Consider the following 17681-nt stretch of genomic DNA (forward strand, 5'->3'; position numbering starts at 1 on the left):
CTCTTTATTTAAGTCTTGGTGCATGATAGTTGGGGCACCATTTATAATTCACTGAGTAACCGAAATGAGCCATAGGCGGATTCACTCGAAATCAGAATCAACAGCAGTCATGCGAACAGCGCTTATACTCGGATTCACACAGAGAGAGAGAGAGAGAGAGAGAGAGAGAGAGGTGCTGCAGTTTCTCCGGAAAGGCGAAGCAGCATTAGGGATAGCGAAGTATAGAACGATTCACACGCCCGAGAGACGCCATATTGTTGGTGGTGCGAGAGGACTCCGGCTCATATAAGGCCGTCATTTCAGTGAACGAATCTTCGAGATCGTATGAAGTTTCAAGTGCAACTGCTATTAAAGGATATATATATATATATATATATATATATATATATATATATATATATATATATATATATATATATATATATATATATATGGGGTTCGAACAGCTGGTCAGGCCAGGCCCCAACCGCCCTTACCCTCCCCCGGAAAAATTCAAACCTTCGGCGCCTATGCACAGGAACAAGAAAGGACGCGTATGCGCAGTGCCATACCTGGACAGAAGGCGCTTGCTTCGTCAGAGGGCGCAAGAATGCAATTTGGCACGCGATCCCACATCCCGTATTACTTTGTTCATGTCTGTATACGCGTAGGCTGTACTTTGGGAAAGGGTGGACCATCATTTAAAAGCACATTAGGAAGTTGTATTTCGCGGCTTGATTTTCCTTTTATGTTTCACTTATTCTTACAAAAACAATTAAAGAAATGAAAAAGTAATAAAAATGGCATTGGATCAAACCACTCAGTGGTTCAAACGTGCCGTGATCGAGAAGCAATATCGCGTTGATTCTTTTCTTTTATTTTAACACAAAATGAATTCCTCATTGAAAGGGATGGTTCATCATATGCCCTTGTTTTTATTTCCCAGGACACGTGTGCAAAGAAAGCAAGAAAGAAAGAAAGAAAGGAAAAAAGAAAGAAAGATGCATGGTTCGCTGCTTCATGGGTAAGTATAGCGAAATGGTTTCTCTTCGAATCCGATCTTACTGCAAGAGCCGCTGTATAGAAGTTGTAGGCTTATTGTTTACACCGAGTTTGGCGCATATCTGTTTTACACCAGGTCATATAGGACATATAGGTCATATAGGTAGCTTCACCTATATAGTGCGAGCAATATCCCGCTTCCAAATTCCAAGGAAATGCGGCTAGTACAGTGGTATATGTTTTCGAAGGCAAACACGAGCAAGGAAAGAAGAACGCATCGTACGGTGCCTGTGTTACGGAATGCGGAAACCGCATGCACCCTATAGTGGCACGCACAAAGCGACTTTTTGGGGGCTTGTGCGAGTTTCGCGCGGAAATGACGGTTCGGCGAGCATCAAGACACGAGGTCGCTTTTCCCGAAAGTGCGGAAAAACAAGCAAAATATAGCATCTTTTGAGGCGCCAGCCTTGGCAGAAGACCATTGTCAGTTCTCTATACTTCCTTAAACCACATAATAATAAAATAAAAGGAGAGGGGGAGAGAGAGAAAGATAAAAAGGAACAAATAAACAGAAATCAAGACTTGCGAAGCTAAGTGAACGTCTTGTTCAGATCGATTAGCCTCCACGGAGGTGCGTATGCTGTCGTCGCAGCTGCTACCATCCGAGTGGCTCCGAGGAAGAGGCATCGCGGGAGCCTCTGCTCGTGTGGCCCGGCGTCGTCGCACCGAGTGCCGTGCCACGGGCTGACCGTCGTCCTGTGCCGGGAGCGCGCGCGGAAAGTCGGCGGCCGTCGGAGCTCGAGGCCAGCCTCTGATGGAATGGCAGCACGGGCTCGAGCAGCACCAGCTATAGACTGCCGTGCGGACACGACAGACAGAAAACGTTTATTCATAGCAGGTGAGTTTGGAGTTCTCTGGGTCCCTGGACCACTGCACGGTCCCGCTCTACGTCGAGACGTTCATGCTCATTTTGTTCATGACGTCGACAGCCCGAGCCGCCGCGGTAAGTTGCGATGTCGGGTCCGTAGACGAGAGCAGGACTTCCCAGTCCTCCCAGCTTGAGATGGCGGGCTGTCCCTGCGGAGGAGGATCAGCGGGGCAGCCAAAAAGGATGTGGGAGAGTGTGGCGTGAGGGTCTCCGCATAGGGAGCATGTAGGCGACGTGCCACAGTAGTGCGATGATGATGATGATATGTAGTGTTTATTGGCGCAAGGGCCAAGTGTGGCCAAAGAGCGCCAAGGCAGTGGTGACGAGTATTGAATGGACTAATGGCTGATGTGATGTGGCTGTAGAGAGGCCTAAAACTGAGAGCTATAAGTTGCATAAAATACACAAGGAATAAAAATATGAGAATGGCTGAAGTAGGGTATGCTATAAGTATAGGATGTACAACAATGGTGTAATAGCATTACATGAATAAAAATGGACAGGTGATTGTTGTTGACAAATAGCACAACAGCCTCAGCTGATACCTTGAGTACAAGGGCCTGGAGGCATGTACTATAACAAAGGTTCACATCGCAACCGTGGCCTCTCGCAAGAGGCCGTGTTACGAATTTCTTGCACAGAAAACGTGGAGCGTGTCAATGTCGTTTAAAAAGGCTAAGGTAGATTGCATGTGAAATAGCGGTTCTCTGCCTAGAAACAGTGCCAGGTGAAGTGGTATACACTGACTGTATGCTAACGGGAAGTGTTTTTTCCTCTCGACTTGTGTTTCGCGGCATTCTAGGAAGACATGCTGAACACTGAGTGTCTCCCCACATCTACTACACATTGGACCTTCACCGCCACTCAACAAAAAGCTATGCGTACCGTAAGTGTGCCCTATTCTGAGACGACAGAATAGGACATCACTTCGTCCGGACTTAGTCAGTGATGGCCAGTATCCTAAATATGGCTTAACAATGTGGAGTTTATTAAGGGTTTCAGAGTCCCATTTATGCTGCCAGTAGGTTCTGAGTTGTTTCCGTAAGTATGGTTTTAGGTCTGAGACCGGAACGGCTGCGGACATGTTGCAAGCTTTTATGTCTAACGAGGCAGCAATTCGGTCTGCCAGGACGTTACCTTCAATACCTCTGTGTCCAGGCGCCCAGCATATCGTTACATGTTGGCCAGAGGCATACATAGTACAGAGGAGAGAGAAAAGATCTGCAATTACTGGATTTGTGTGGTTGAATCATGACATCAATGTTTTCACAACGCTTAATGAGTCTGTGTATATGACCGCCTTATGTAATTTTAACTGTTTGATGTGTTTCGCAGCCGACCACAGTGCATACGCCTCTGCTGTAAGAGATGCTTGTTTGAGGGTGCAGAACATCGGACTCGGAAAAGGATGGGCCGACGGCTGCGTATGACACGCCAGCATGTGATTTAGATGCATCTGTGTAATACTCTGGACAAGGGTATTTAAATTGTAATTCCAGAAAATGCATATGAATGTGCGCCTCTGGAGCATGCTTCGTTACCTCCACAAATGACGTGTCACAGTCATTGATTCGCCACAACCACGGTGGAAACGGCTTGGCAGAAGCCATTAGTCTATTTTCATGAATATGAACATCCATCTCCTCGCTCAGCTTTGTCACACGGATCGAGAATGGCTCTCTGGCTGTAGGTTTGTTATGAAAGAGTGTTGCAGACGTCATATCGTTTATGGTGGGATAACAAGGATGGTTTTTGTTAGCATGTATTTTCAGAAAATAATTAAATGTAGAATATGACCGCTGCAGATCGAGCGACCATTCATTCGATTCGACATAGAGGCTTTGAATCGGACTCGTCCGAAAGGCGCCGGTGACGAGGCAGATACCAAGATGATGCACAGGGTCCAGCATCTTAAGAGCACTGGGTGTTGCTGAGTGATACACAACGGCACCGTAGTCTAACCGCCATCGTACAAGGCTCCTGTAGAGGTTCATGAGGCATTTCCTGTCGCTTCCCCATGTTGCATGTGACAGTATCTTCAGGATGTTCATTGTTTTAAGACATTTAGCTTTCAAATACTTGATATGAGGAATGAAGGTTAGTTTTGAGTCGAGTATTATGCCTAAAAATTTATGTTCAGTGTTGAGTGGTATGTGTTGTCCAGCATAATATCAGGATCCTGTATGAAACCTCTCTTTCTAGAAAAAAGTACACAGGAGCTTTTGAGGGGATTTAGCTTGAAGCCATTTTCATTTGCCCATTGTGAGACCTTGTTCAGTCCGAGTTGGACTTGGCGCTCGCAGACAGCAAGGTTACAAGACTTAAATCCTAATTGCACATCGTCTACATATATTGAATAAAACATTGAGGATGGAATGACTTTGTGGAGGGAATTCATTTTCACAATGAAGAGGGTGCAACTAAGCACGCCTCCTTGTGGCACACCAGTCTCTTGAGTGAATAGCCTGGACAGGGCATTGCCCACTCTAACACGGAACGTGCGGTTAGTCAAGTAGTTTTGTATCATATTTAGCATGTTGCCGCGTATGCCCATCGCAGAGAGGTCTCGGAGGATTCCAAATCGCCATGTTGTGTCGTAGGCTTTCTCCAAGTCCAGAAATAGAGAGAGAAAAAATTGTTTGTGTATATAAGCCTCTCTAATATTTGCCTCAATGCGAACAAGGTGGTCTATTGTTGACGTACGCTCCCTGAGACCACATTGAAGGGGATCAAGTAGACGGTTGCTTTCCAGGAAATAGATTAGACGCCGATTTACCATTTTTTCATATAACTTACACATGCAGCTTGTTAGTGCTATTGGCCTATAACTACTGGCTAATGCGGGGTCTTTGCCTTGCTTATGAATTGGGATGACAATCGCTTCTTTAAATGAGGATGGAATATGCCCAGATACCCACATGGTGTTGTAAAGGGACAGAAGTGTGTTCAATGGATGCATATTCTTGATCATGGCATACATTATGCGGTCACCACCTGGTGCTGAGTTGCTGCAAGAAATGAGAGCAGCTTTCAGTTCAGCGAGACTAAAGGGACAGTTGTAAGGTTCATCTGCTGCGCATTTTCGTTCAAGGCGCTCTCGCTCTACGCGTTCCTTGAACTTTAGGAAAGTTGGCGCATAGTGTGATGCACTAGAAATATCTTCAAAATGCTTACCCAGGAAGTCTGCCTGATCTTTCATGGTGTCGCCTTGAGCGTTTACTAAAGGAAGCGGTTGTGTTTCCCTGCCCATTAATCTGTTCACCCTGTCCCATACCTTACCCTCATCTTTGTAAGAATTGATTCTACATATGTACCTTTCCCAGCTTTCTCGCTTAGCACGTCGTCGTGTTCTTCTGCCCTGTGATTTCGCTTTCTTGAAATTAATGAGGTTCTCCGCAGTTGGAGAGTCGCGAAGCAGGCTCCAAGCTTTATTTTGTTTTTTCCGTGCCTCTTTGCATGCGTCATTCCACCAAGGCAAACGACGCTTATTAGCAAGTCCGTTTGTTTGTTTTACGCATTTTTCAGCGGCGTCAATAATAAAAACTCTTAAATATGCCACAGCATCATCTATGTTTAAAGAGCTCAAATCATCGTACTGTAAATATGTGATCTCCTGAAACAGTTCCCAATCCGACGAGTCGATTTTCCATCGGGGAATCTGTGGAGTACATTCAGCGCGTTTTGTTAAATTTAGGAGAATAGGAAAGTGGTCACTTCCGTACGGGTTTTTCAGGACCTTGCAATCAAGGTACGGCATTAGAGATGGAGAGGCTATGGTTAGGTCTATTGAAGAATATGATTTGTGTGTAGTGCTATAAAAGGTGGGTTCCTTTTTATTCAGAAGAACTGCACCGGTACATAAAAGAAAGTCTTCTATAGTACGCCCTCTTGCATCACAGCGCGAGTCGCCCCATAGCGTATTATGGGCGTTCACATCACCTGTTAAAATGAATGGTTCCGGAAGCTGATTGACTAGCGTTTCAAGATCCTTTAGTTGCAAGCGATGTTCGGGTGGTATGTAGAGGGAACAGACCGTAACCAACCTGTCGAAAAGAATCGCCCTAACCGCTACTGCCTCAAAATTAGTTTGAAGGTGGAGGTGTTGGCAAGCAACTGACCTCTGAGATAGCCACGCCACCAGACGCGGCATGGTCATCATCGCGATCTTTCCGGAATAATGTGTATTGTGTTAAGAAATTTGTATTTGATGTTTTCAAGTGTGTTTCCTGAACGCAGAACAGCCTTGGATTAAACTCTTGTATTATTTCTTTGATGTCATCTAAGTTGTTTAGAATGCCACGGGCATTCCAATCAATAATTTGTACAGCCCTTTTATTAGGATGAGATATGTTCCGTGTTCAGGTGTGTAGTGGTGTACTTTAGGTAACAGGACCGTCGTCTGGCCCTGTTATGGGTTTTTTGTTTGTATTGGCGAGCTCGAGAGAGCCATGCCGGTGTTTCGGCACCAAACGTGCCGGTGTTGTGTCCATTGCCTCCTGGGAAGCACTGGACGCCCGCGCGTGCGGGCTTCTAGTTTGTTTGTCAGACCTCGCCTGGCGAGGCGTGGTCTTGAGGCCCGACGTACCCGGGGTAGCCGGCCTCTGTGTCTTGGTAGGTGGCGCAGGTAGGCGGCAGTGGTAGGTGGTAGGTGCCGCACCTCGGGGGCGGGCGATGCCACAGCCAACGGCTCGCTGTGCGCGGGCCGGGCAGGTGGCGCAGGCCGGTGCGGCGCTGCCCCCTGACGCGTCGCATCGGCGTAGGATGTGGTGTGGAATGGCGAGCACCTTTTTCGTGCTTCCTTGAAAGAGATGTTTTCTTGTACTTTTAGGGTGATTATTTCCTTTTCTTTTTTCCAGTTGGGACAAGATCGGGAGTATGCTGGATGCTCACCTTCACAGTTTACACAGTGAGGTGTTGCTTCACATTTATCTGAGGCGTGGCCTTGGACTCCACATTTTGCACATGTGAGTTTACCACGGCAGCTATGCGATCCGTGGCCAAATCTTTGACATTGGGAGCACCTTCTTGGATTAGGGATGTATGATCTGGCAGCTATCTTTGTGTATCCAGTTTCTATTGTTTGTGGCAAATCGCAAGTGGCAAATGTGAGGATCAGGTGCTTTGTAGGAATTTCTTTATTTTCTCTTCGGATAATGATTCGTTGTACGTTAGTGACATTTTGCTCTTTCCAGCCCTCTAACAGCTCTGTTTCGGACAAGTCAATGAGATCTGCATCAGATACTACACCGCGTGCTGTGTTCATAGATCGATGAGGGGAAACGGTAACAGGAATATCTCCAAATGCCACAAGTTTGTTTAGTTTGCTGTGCTGTTCTTTATCATGGATTTCAAGGAGGAGGTCCCCGCTCGACATTTTGGTGACCTTATATCCTGGGCCAAGTGCATCAGTCAAGCCTTTTGCAACAAGGAAAGGAGATACGGTTCTAGCTGGTTTTTCTGTTTTTTCACTGTGAACAACTTGGAATCGGGGGAAAATTTCTTTTGGTTTGAAGAGGCTTAGAATTTCATCGGTGCGTCCCCTCTTTTGAGGGTGACGATCAAGCAGACGTGGAAAAGCAGGTGTTCGCATAATATTTCGGTCACTTTCGGCGGCAATGGCGGCCACCCACCATGGAGCCCAACAGGGGGACGCTCTATCACTTAACGTGTAAGGCTACAGACGCCAGCCGTGCATTGCAGCTATAACCTAATATAACATACCCAAGGGAGGGCACATACACAAGGTTAACACTAGCCGCCTAGAAAATTTAGGAAGTGACGGAAGAGATGAGATGATAGGACAGTAAAAGAAAGGAGATAGGAAAAAAAAAGAATAGAGAGGGGGACAGGAAAAGGCGACTGCCGATTTCCCCCGGGTGGGTCAGTCCGGGGGTGCCGTCTATGTGAAGCAGAGGCCAAAGAGGTGTGTTGCCTCCGCCGGGGGGCCTTAAAGGTCCAAACACCCAGCATCGGCTCAACCTCCAGGATCCCCCTTTCCCCAGACACGGCTAAGCCGCGCACGGCTACACGCGGGAGGGTCCAACCCTCGTGTGCTCGGGTACGTGGTGTCGCAACACACCAAGCGCCTGCTGACGCAGACACCCCTGCGGGGCCACAGTAGTGTGATAGCAGCTGAGAGGATGGGATAGAGTGGGTCTGGAGGCGTCTCCAGAGGATCTGTTGGGAGTGGGTCAGGGAGGGGTGGGGAGCAGGGTATGTCCGACGGTCCAAACGGGGTATTCGCGTGAGCTCCGCAAAGCTGTGCGCCCGCTCCCTCCAGAAACCCGGATCGAGGCTTTCCTGAGCCCGGCAAGTTAAACTTCGGGCGAATTTATCGGCAGCCTCGTTTCCGGGGTTCCCAGAGTGAGCCGGCACCCACCGGAGCTCCACCCTGCGTGGTAAATTCTGGGTGGGGATGTTCAACAAGTTCCAGACAGAGTTGTGAATCCTGCCTCTGGCAAAGTTGGACAAAGCAGTCTTTGAATCCCTAAAGATGTATTCAGCATCCGAAAGGGCAAGGGCTAAGGCGATGGCGGTCTTCTCTGATTCCTCAGGTGTAGAGCCCGAGGGAAGATGTTGAGTTAGGGGTCGGGGTAAGGTTGGGTTGGAAGCAACTGCTACAGCTTCATGCGTTGTACATGCGGCGTCTACCCAGATGGCTTTCTCGACTTATCCGTAATACTTGTGGAGGGCATTTGCGCGAGCTACGCGGCGAGAGATGTGGTACTGGGGTTGGACGTTTCTAGGAAGGGGTTTCACTACAAGGGGTGTATGAATGTATGAAAGGTGAGGATATGGCGGCCAGTGGCGCTCTCGGCAAGTCTTAAGTACTGCGTCTGAAGGTGCGCCTCAACTAATTCAGGAAGAGTGTTATGCATGCTCAGTGCAAGGAGTTTGGCTGTGCTAGTACTGCGAGGTAGGTTTAGGGCTGCCTTAGTTGAAAGGCGGATCATGGCGTTCACGCGCTCGGTTTCCGTGCTGTTCAGCTTAAGATATGGGGTGGCGTACAGAATGCGGCTAAGCGTAAAAGCATGTATAACTTTCATGTTGTCTGCTTCGTCTAAGCCCTTGTGCAGGGAATCTACGCCGTGTAGAAACTGCAACACTGATTGCGTGGAGACCTTGACTGTTTTAAGGGTATGGTCATTGCGTCCGGAATCTTGCAGGTAGAGGCCAAGGATGCGCAGGGTGGGAGTGATGGGGATAGGGGATCCTTGTAAAGTGATTTGGATGGGTGAGTTAGCGGCAGATTTTGGTCTAATTAGGAGGAGCGCATACTTAGAGGGGGACACTCGAGTCCGATAGATGATACGTGAGCGGAGATCGTGTCGACTGCTAAGTAGAGTTTTCTCAATTTCCCCGTCTGAGCCATGAGTGGTCCACGTGGTAATATCAGCGTACAGAGTATGTTTTAGGTGTGGGATGAGATTGAGCTTCTGGGATAAGGGGATGACAGCAATGTTAAATATAAGGGGGAGAGGACCGCGCCTTGCGGGTTTCCAATTTCGCCGAGTGTATAAGAGGGTGTGCTGAGCTGATCAATGTTCAAGAAGGCAGTGCGGCCGGAGAGGAAGGCGCGAACGTAGTTGTAGGTCTTAGGGCCTACATGTAGTTCCTGCAGTTCCCGTAAGATGCCACCGTGTCGAATTCTGTCAAATGCCATATTGAGGTCAACCGACAGGATGACTTTAGTAAGATGGGGGATGGTATTATCAAGCAAATCGTGCGTAATTTGAAGTAGGGCATCCTGCGCAGATAGATGCGCACGAAAGCCCACCATACTGTGGGGGAAAAGGTGATTTTCTTCCATGTACGTTGTCAGTCGGGCAATGATTATGTGCTCAAAGGTCTTGCCGAGACAAGATGTAAGAGAAATGGGGCGGATGTTCTCGAGGGGAATGGGCTTGTGGGGTTTTGGGATAAATATAATGTTTCCATGCCTCCAGGAGGCAGGGAGGGTACCTGCTTCCCAGCACTCGTTAAAGTAGGCAACTGGGTGAGATATGGAGACATCATCAAGATTTCGGATAGCAGCATTCGTAATTTCATCTTCGCCGGGTGTCGTATTGCGCAATTTCAATAGGGCTGCGTGAAATCCAGATTCTGTAATAGGAGCGTCAGGCTGTGGCTGGGGTGAGCCCGTGTACTCGGAATGTTTGCAAGGAGGACCTGGTGTGGTATAGGTGCATTTCACCTACGCGAGGAAGGCGTCGGCGTCCTGCCGATGGTTATGAGTGAGGCGGCGAATGCTAAGACGCGTCTGAGTTTTAGATTGCGTGGGATCGATCATGTGGCGTAACAGGTGCCAAGCGAGGGTTGTGGAGAGATTGTCTCGGAGGCCGTCACAAACCTGAGCCCAGTTAGCTTTGCAAAGAGTGGCACTATGGTGTTCTGTTTGGGAATAAGCTGGGTGAGTTTTAGTTTTAGTTTCCTGTTGTGCTTTTGAGTTCTCCACCTTCGCGTTATGTTCTTTTGAGCTTCAAGAAGGTGGGCGAGCTTACTGTCGATAACGGGGGTAACGGGGATAACGGGGGTAGTATCGAGCGTTTGAGTATGTTGGCGAATATCTTTCTTAACTGAGTAGTGAAGGTGTCTAAGTCGAAGGGGGCCCGTGCTGGCTGCGCTTGCCTAAATTTGCGGATCTGGTCCCAATTAGTGTGCCTAGCGGTAAATTTGCGCTGAGGTCGGTGATAGTTCACCGCTATGCGAATTAGATGGTGGTCGCTGCCTAGTGTGGCTTGCGTTCTTTCCCACTGTAGGTGAGCCAAGGTTTTACCATGCGTGAGGTCTAGTATCGGCAGTAACACTGTTACCAACCCGCGTAGGTAGACTAAAATCATTAAAGATGGTCGGGTGAAGTAATAGCGTATTATTGTATAAAACTGCCTCTGTGGTTGGTGCGTCGATAGCCCCAGTCCACGCGAGCGCAGTTAAAGTCGCTGGCAACCAGTAGGGGGTTTGATCCGGCCATTTGGGTTACGGATTTGAGGAGTGGAGCGAGTAGGTGAATCAGCTGTCGTGGGAGAAGATAGCAGTTAAGAATGAACAGGGGAGATTGTGCAGGGCTGTGGGGCAAAATTTCGATGAAGGTGTGAGCAATAGGGGAGGTAACGTCGTGATCCGCGTAATGCAAGGTGTTACAGACGTATGTAACCACCCGAGCAAGATCAGTGGGGTCAGAGGGGATAACAGCGTATCCTGGCAGTTACCTGCAAAAATTGGCATGCTGGATAGCGGTAATGTCTGGTGGGGACAAAGAATTGGCGATCATCTGCTGCAGAGGGTCTCGCTTTCGCCGAAAGCCCCTGCAATTCCATTGAATAGTTTGTAAGGAAATATGGTGCCTCGGAGGAGCCATGTTGAAGGGTGGCGGGGCGAAGGAGGAGTGCAGCAGGTGGGACAGCGGGAGGAGAGGCCGCTGAGAGTCCAGGCATAGGGTTAGCTAAACGCTCGTCAACCTTGGCCATGATGCTAGATATGACCCTATCCATTATACCGGTAATGGTAGCTTCAATCACAGTCTGGGCACTGTGCAGTGACCTGCGCAGTAATGCGCCCTATGAACTTGCCTTCTAGGTTTTCTGCGACGTCCTGAAATTTGGCTTCCAGGTCTATAGGTTGGACTGGGCTCTCATCAGGCCTCCGCTTTTTCTGGGGAGGTTGGTCGGACGGGGTGGATGAAGAAGATGGGGATGGTGGAGGGGGGGCAGAGCAGGGGTGGAGGTAGCGAGGGTTGCCTTGAGTTGCCTTACCTCATCCCGCAGAGCCTTCACGTCCAAGCCCTGGGAGGTCATGATGTTCGTCTTGGCAGCCTTGGAAGCCCATGTAGAGGTAGACGGGAGGGTCGTGCTAAGCGGGGGAAATTCCTTCTTGGTAGGGCACTTTGTTTTCTGGGGCGGTGGGCTAAGTCGTTTGGTGGTGGCATTTCATGCAGGAGGCATGCAGGAGGGAACATCTTGCGGCTCATGCTTGTCCCCGCACCGCGGGCAGAGACCACTCTTGGGGTGGGGGCACACGTCGTATCTGTGGCCCGGTCGACGACAGTTTGTGCACGCGTCTGGACTTCCCTTGTACGTCGTGCATCTATACACTACACTCATGTAGTGTATGGTGTGAGGAACTGGGCCATGCGCAAATGTGATCAATATGGAAAGGGTCCTACCAATTCTGCGGGATGCGATGATATCAGCTTCCGGGTTGCGACTCTGGAGGTCCTGTAGCATCTCTTTTATTTATTATTTATTATTGTACCCTCAGGGCCCAATGGGCATTACAGAAGGGGTGGGTACATGGTTTACAAAAAAAAGGCATTCAAGCGTATAACACAAGGACAAGATAAACACACAGTTAGAGCAGCAAATAAAAAGAAAACCAGCGAAGTTCCAGTGATTTTAAGAGATGACTGGTCACAGCGGTCTTGAATGATGACGCATCGGCTAAGGTGGCGTAGAAGAGCGAAGGCGGTTCCACTCAGAACAGGTTTTTGGGCATAAAGGAATGCAGGAACATTTCAGTGCGACAAAGAGGAACAGCTAACTTATTGCTGTCATCGATACACTGGCTGCGAAATGAGTTGCTGATTCAATGAATGGTGATGGAACACTTTGTGGAATAAACAAAGGCGCGAGATGTTGCGCCGAGTTTGAAGGTCAGGAAGGGTAAGTGACGATTTCATCTGCGAGACACTAGCGGTACTTGAATAGTTCGACATAATAAAACGAGCTGATCGATTTTGAAGGGATTCTATGGATTGAATAAGAGTGCGGTGTGCCGGATCCCAAACTGCACACGCGTATTCGAGTCTCGGACGAACGAAAGTTTGATAAAGCATTAATTTTAGGTGCTGTGGAGCTTGGAAAAAATTGCGTCGGAAATAACCGAGAGTGCGATTTGCATTACCTATGATGTAGTCAATGCGAGTATGCCATGACAATTCATCAGATATGTAGACACCGAGATACTTGTAGGCAGACACGCGCTCCAGTCCGATGTCATTAATTCTGTATTCTGAAGACATTGAGGCATTAGTGCTTCACGAAAATGTCATGTGCTTGCATTTACTGATGTTAAGGGTCATTAACCATTTATTGCACCATTCACATATTTTATTTAGGTCAGATTGAAGGACAAGTGTATCATTAGGGTTATTTATTTCGCGATAGATAACGCAGTCGTAAGCAAACAGCTTTATACTAGAGTTAATGTTATCTGGAAGATCATTTATGTAGATCAGGAATAGTAGTGGACCTAAAACGGAACCTTGAGGGACGCCAGATTCAACAAGACAAGGAGAGGAGCGTGATTGTTAGCGATAACATATTGGGTTCGGTTAAATAAAAAACATTCGATCCATTTGAGGATGTTTGGGTGAATTTTCGAAGTGCTGATTTTTAGTAGAAGTAGTTGATGAGGTACTTTGTCGAAAGCCTTAGAAAACTCAAGAAAAACAGTATGAAGAAACGAGCCTCGGTCTAGAGCTGCTGCGATATGATTAGTAAATAACAGATGCTCTGTTTCACAGGAATAGTTTTTCCGGAATCCATCCATGTTGGCAGGAGCTAAAAAAGTCATTAGATTCAAGATATGAGACTAGATTAGAGTAAATTACATGTTGTAAAAGTTTGCACGGGATACTAGTTAAAGAAATTGGTCGATAATTGAGAGCAGAATGCGTGTTCCCGGATTTAAAAAGTGGCACCACTTTCCCGACCTTCCAATATGATGGCAGCATACTAGATTCAATGGACTGCATGAAGAGGTATGACAGGAAAACTGAAGAGTAAACTTTCGTGTTCTTCAGAAACTTTGCATTAATTTCATCGTCACCACATGAAGACGAAAGCTTTAGTTTCTCAATTAATTTAGCTATTCCCTCAAAGTTGACTACAATTGCATCCATAGGAAAGAAATCGCAATTATGCAGCTGCGGGGCGACAACGGCAGGTGACTTTGTAAACACACCCGCGGAGACGTCATTCAGGACAGTACAACATTCCTCATTGCGCAGCACGTGCCCAGCAGAGTCAACAAGAGAAATGGCACGGCTTTGTGCAGGTTTAACAAAGTTCCGGAACTTGGAAGGGTTGGTGGAAAGAAGAGAAGGGAGTGTGCTCTCCAGATGCCTGTTTGCCTGTTTGATAGCAATGCGATAGGAGCACAGACTATCACGATATACACGCCAGCGAGCAAGACTGTTTGTAGACTTCGCGAAACGAAGAAGGCGCTTTTTTTTGTACAGTAGCCTCTTTAAGGTTGCGGTAAACCAAGGTGCCCGTTGTTTACCTGAAATTTTTTGTAACGGTATGTGTTTGTTAATGAGACTTGTAACTTCATTTTTAAAGAAAATCCAGTTTTCTTCCACTGTACAATCGAAAAATGTTGGAATGCAGCCATCCATGAATAGTTCAAGCTCCTTATTAATTGAGACATAATCTCCCTTTTCGTAATTTCTAAACGTTTTTGTTGTCGAAGTCTTGCAAGTTGTTATAACGAAATGAATAAGGCTGTGGTCACTTATACCAGGCATGCATGAAATCGAGTGTACAAGTCTAGGTGCTGTTGCTAAGATGATATCAAGAGTGTTAGCCGATGTAGGACCAATTCTAGTAGGCTGGGAAACGATCTGAGTGAAGTTGAAGTCCAAGTATAAGGTAGCAAAAGATGAAACACCAGGTAATGTTTCAGATACAACCGGAACAGGTCCAGACCAGTTCATTTTAGGCATATTGAAGTCACCCAAGAGAAATAATGGAGAGCGTGGGAATTGTAGAACCAGGTAATTAAGCACATCATGTAATTTTTCACAGAAATCTGAAGCAGCATTTGGTGGGCGGTGGCATGCGCAAAAAAGAAAATTTTTGTGGTTTAAGGAAATGCAAACACAAATAAACTCCAAGTCAGAGTTAGTTACAATCATATGGGATACAAGATTATCGGCCGCAGCAATGAGCACGCCACCACCGTGTTTGTCGGAGTGATCACAGCGATAAACCGCGCACTTTCTTTCACACTCAAATAGCTCAGAGCTGTCATTTCTTGACGATAACCAGGTTTCAGTAAGTAGAACTACATCGGCGGAGCATGCGTCCAAGACTGATGACAGTGCCTCACGTTTATTGACGATGCTTCTAATATTCGTGTATAAAAAAGATACATCACGGTGAGTAGCGGGGCTTTTAGTTAGGATAACAACTGATTGTCAGAAGCCGACGTCGATGCAGGTGATGCATCTGTCAAAACGGAAGCACCATTACTAGATTCAAGGACGCAAACACGGTCGGTAGCTGAACAGTAAACGTAGCACTTTTTGCCGATATAGAGCTTATTATGACGGATTGAAAATTGCTTTCCAGAAGATTTTCCATAATCAAACAATTTTTTCCACATAGCTCTTGTCGCTCTGCAAAAGTCTTCGGTCACATCCACTCCAGATTTCTTCAGATTACGCTTTGCCGCTAGGATACTGTCTGAAGTTTCAGTGAAATAAATTTAACAATAATAGGTCGGCATTTCCCAGGGACGTATTTGCCGAGTCGGTGCGCACAAGACAGGCGGTCGTCACTGCGATTTAGGTTTAGATTCATTGTGGAATTCAGAAGGGAAACAATCTTGTCCTCTGACTGAGCCCATGTTTCCGCGCCGTTGTCAGTAATGCCATGAAATATAAGGTTAACCCTGCGGGAATGGTCCTCAAAATCATCAAGTCGTTGGTTAACAGCGACTACTTCGGCTGCTGAGCTTTGTACGACTGTGGTTTCGGCCGATGATAACCTAGTTTCAACTGTGAGAAGCCTGCTGTCTATGTTGGAAACACGCCCCTCAAGTGATTGCTGAGCCTCTTTCAGCTCGTTAAGGGCACTCATGAATTCATCATGTTTTTCATCCATTTTTTCATGCAGCGATTTCATGAGAGCAACAAGCTGGCTGTATTGCTGACCAGAGGGATCTTCCTTAGGTGGCCCTGGATTTAACTCAGTATCACCAGACATAAACAACAGCCTAGCAACGTGAACGCACTCGCAGAATAAAGCGAACAAAACATTTGGGCATGGAAGTACAAGTAAGGAAAGGTCGTTTGACTTTCTACTGTAAAGTGAAAGGGGGCGACCAACCTGTATCAAAAAACGGAAAGGTGTTGGCATGGTCTGCATTGTCCTTGCACTTCCATGCCCACTGAAGAAATCCACGGGAAAGCGGTCGCTTAAAAAGCGCGTTGCTGATGTAGCTTTCGGTGCGGCGGACAGCAAGGCGTCGAGTTCCGGCTGTTGTACCGCAAACAAAAACAGCGCTGGCGCTTGACAGGGAGGCGAGTTCACCGTCGGTAGCCGGTGGCAGTTTTCAGCGCCCTGGATTGCGCATTGCGGCTGGCAGAGCTGCGCACTCACGAAGCCGGACGATAGATCCCAAATGGATCCAACAATCAGCATCTGCATCAAAAACGGAAAGGTGTTGGCACGGTCTGCATTGTCCTTGCACTTCCATGCCCATGCCTTATGGTGTAGGCTTCTGGTGTTTCCGCCCAGTAGGCTTGCGAGATGACTCCGCGCGCAGCAGCGGGCGGCGGTGTGATGTAGGCGGTGACGGGGTAACTGGTTTCTTGAAGGACCACTTCTTTGAGTTGGACGAGGTGAAGGGCCGTTGACTCGTGAGGTGTAGCGACCGTGAAGGTGTTATTCGTAGGGCGAATGCGGAGGTGAAACTCTCCTAGGTCCCGGTCAGCGGCAGTGACTCGCAGAACTTTCATGAGTGGCTGCGCCATGGCTCCGTTCAAAGCGAGGCCTCCTCTTGGTCGTAAGACTACCCTAAAGCGCCGGGAGGGAGTGAAGCAAGTTGTTTATTTCGCAATGCGATTGCGTGCTTCACGCGCAGCTGTTGTTGTTGAGCACGGTATGTCGGCTTGAAGGTCGCAGGGGCAGTGTCGGCCGGAGCACCGACGCCGGGCGCGGTAGGCTTATCCCGAACAAGGGCTGCATGAGGAGGCACAACCAGCGTTTGCGGGCTTGATTTGCTTCCTTTGTACGCGCGGAGTATCGTGGTGCACTCAGTGGGTCTGAACGTTGTCGGGTCGAGGTCGTCGCCCTGCGATTGCACCTCCATGGCTGTTGGGGGTGGGTGCGCTACCAGTGATAGGCCTAGCCTCTAGCGAGGCAAGACCCAGCGCGGCGGCTGGCCAGGAGCAGACTTTCCGACATCGATGCGTTCAAAAAAAAGGTTCGGATGTAGGTTCAGCTGTCGGCAGCGGTGCAAACGGAGGGGATTCGTGCGTATTCCGTGGTGGCTGGGACACAGAGCGCACGGCACCTCGGGAGGCCCGGGCGGGGCGCGACGGGCAAAGCTCGCGCCTCGGGAGGCCCAAGCAGGGGGCGACGGGGAAAGCTCACGTCGGATCGCTTCGGAGTGCGCGCCGACGGCACGTACGTTCTCTTCGGGTAGCTGTGGTGTTCTCCTGCGGACACGAGTCGGATAAGCGGCTCCCTCTCCCCGGAAGTTCATGAGTGCGTGCGTTCCGTAGAGCCTATTCCCATAACCTATGTCCATAAAGTGAAGACCTGACAGGTGACGAGATCCGGCTAAAGCGGGCGTGAATCCTTATTCAGAGTTTATTATTATTACTATTATTGTTATTGTTAACCTTTATACTTCATTTTTACATTTCTCGAAAATGTCACTCCTTGTTTGACTCTGTCTCATTTAATTCATTGCAGCAGTTGAACTTTACAACAACTGTTGTGGCAGCGTTTTAGATATTCGTCTCGTGAATATTGGTTTCCGT

The 17681-nt window shown here is 48.0% G+C and overlaps 1 protein-coding gene across 1 annotated transcript in view; it reads left to right on the plus strand.

The window, feature by feature from the left end:
- Positions 1–534: 534 nt before the first annotated feature.
- The window catches only part of LOC142578506 (uncharacterized), a 78439-nt gene continuing 61292 nt past the window's right edge, over positions 535–17681 (plus strand). Inside the window, exons 1-3 of the mRNA XM_075687885.1 lie at positions 535–1003; positions 1634–1879; positions 6766–6873. The gene's annotated coding sequence lies outside the window, so the exon portion shown is untranslated. The remainder of the gene's footprint in view (positions 1004–1633; positions 1880–6765; positions 6874–17681) is intronic.

This window comes from Dermacentor variabilis, chromosome 4 (genome assembly GCF_050947875.1).
Source record: "Dermacentor variabilis isolate Ectoservices chromosome 4, ASM5094787v1, whole genome shotgun sequence".
Lineage (NCBI taxonomy): Eukaryota > Metazoa > Arthropoda > Arachnida > Ixodida > Ixodidae > Dermacentor > Dermacentor variabilis.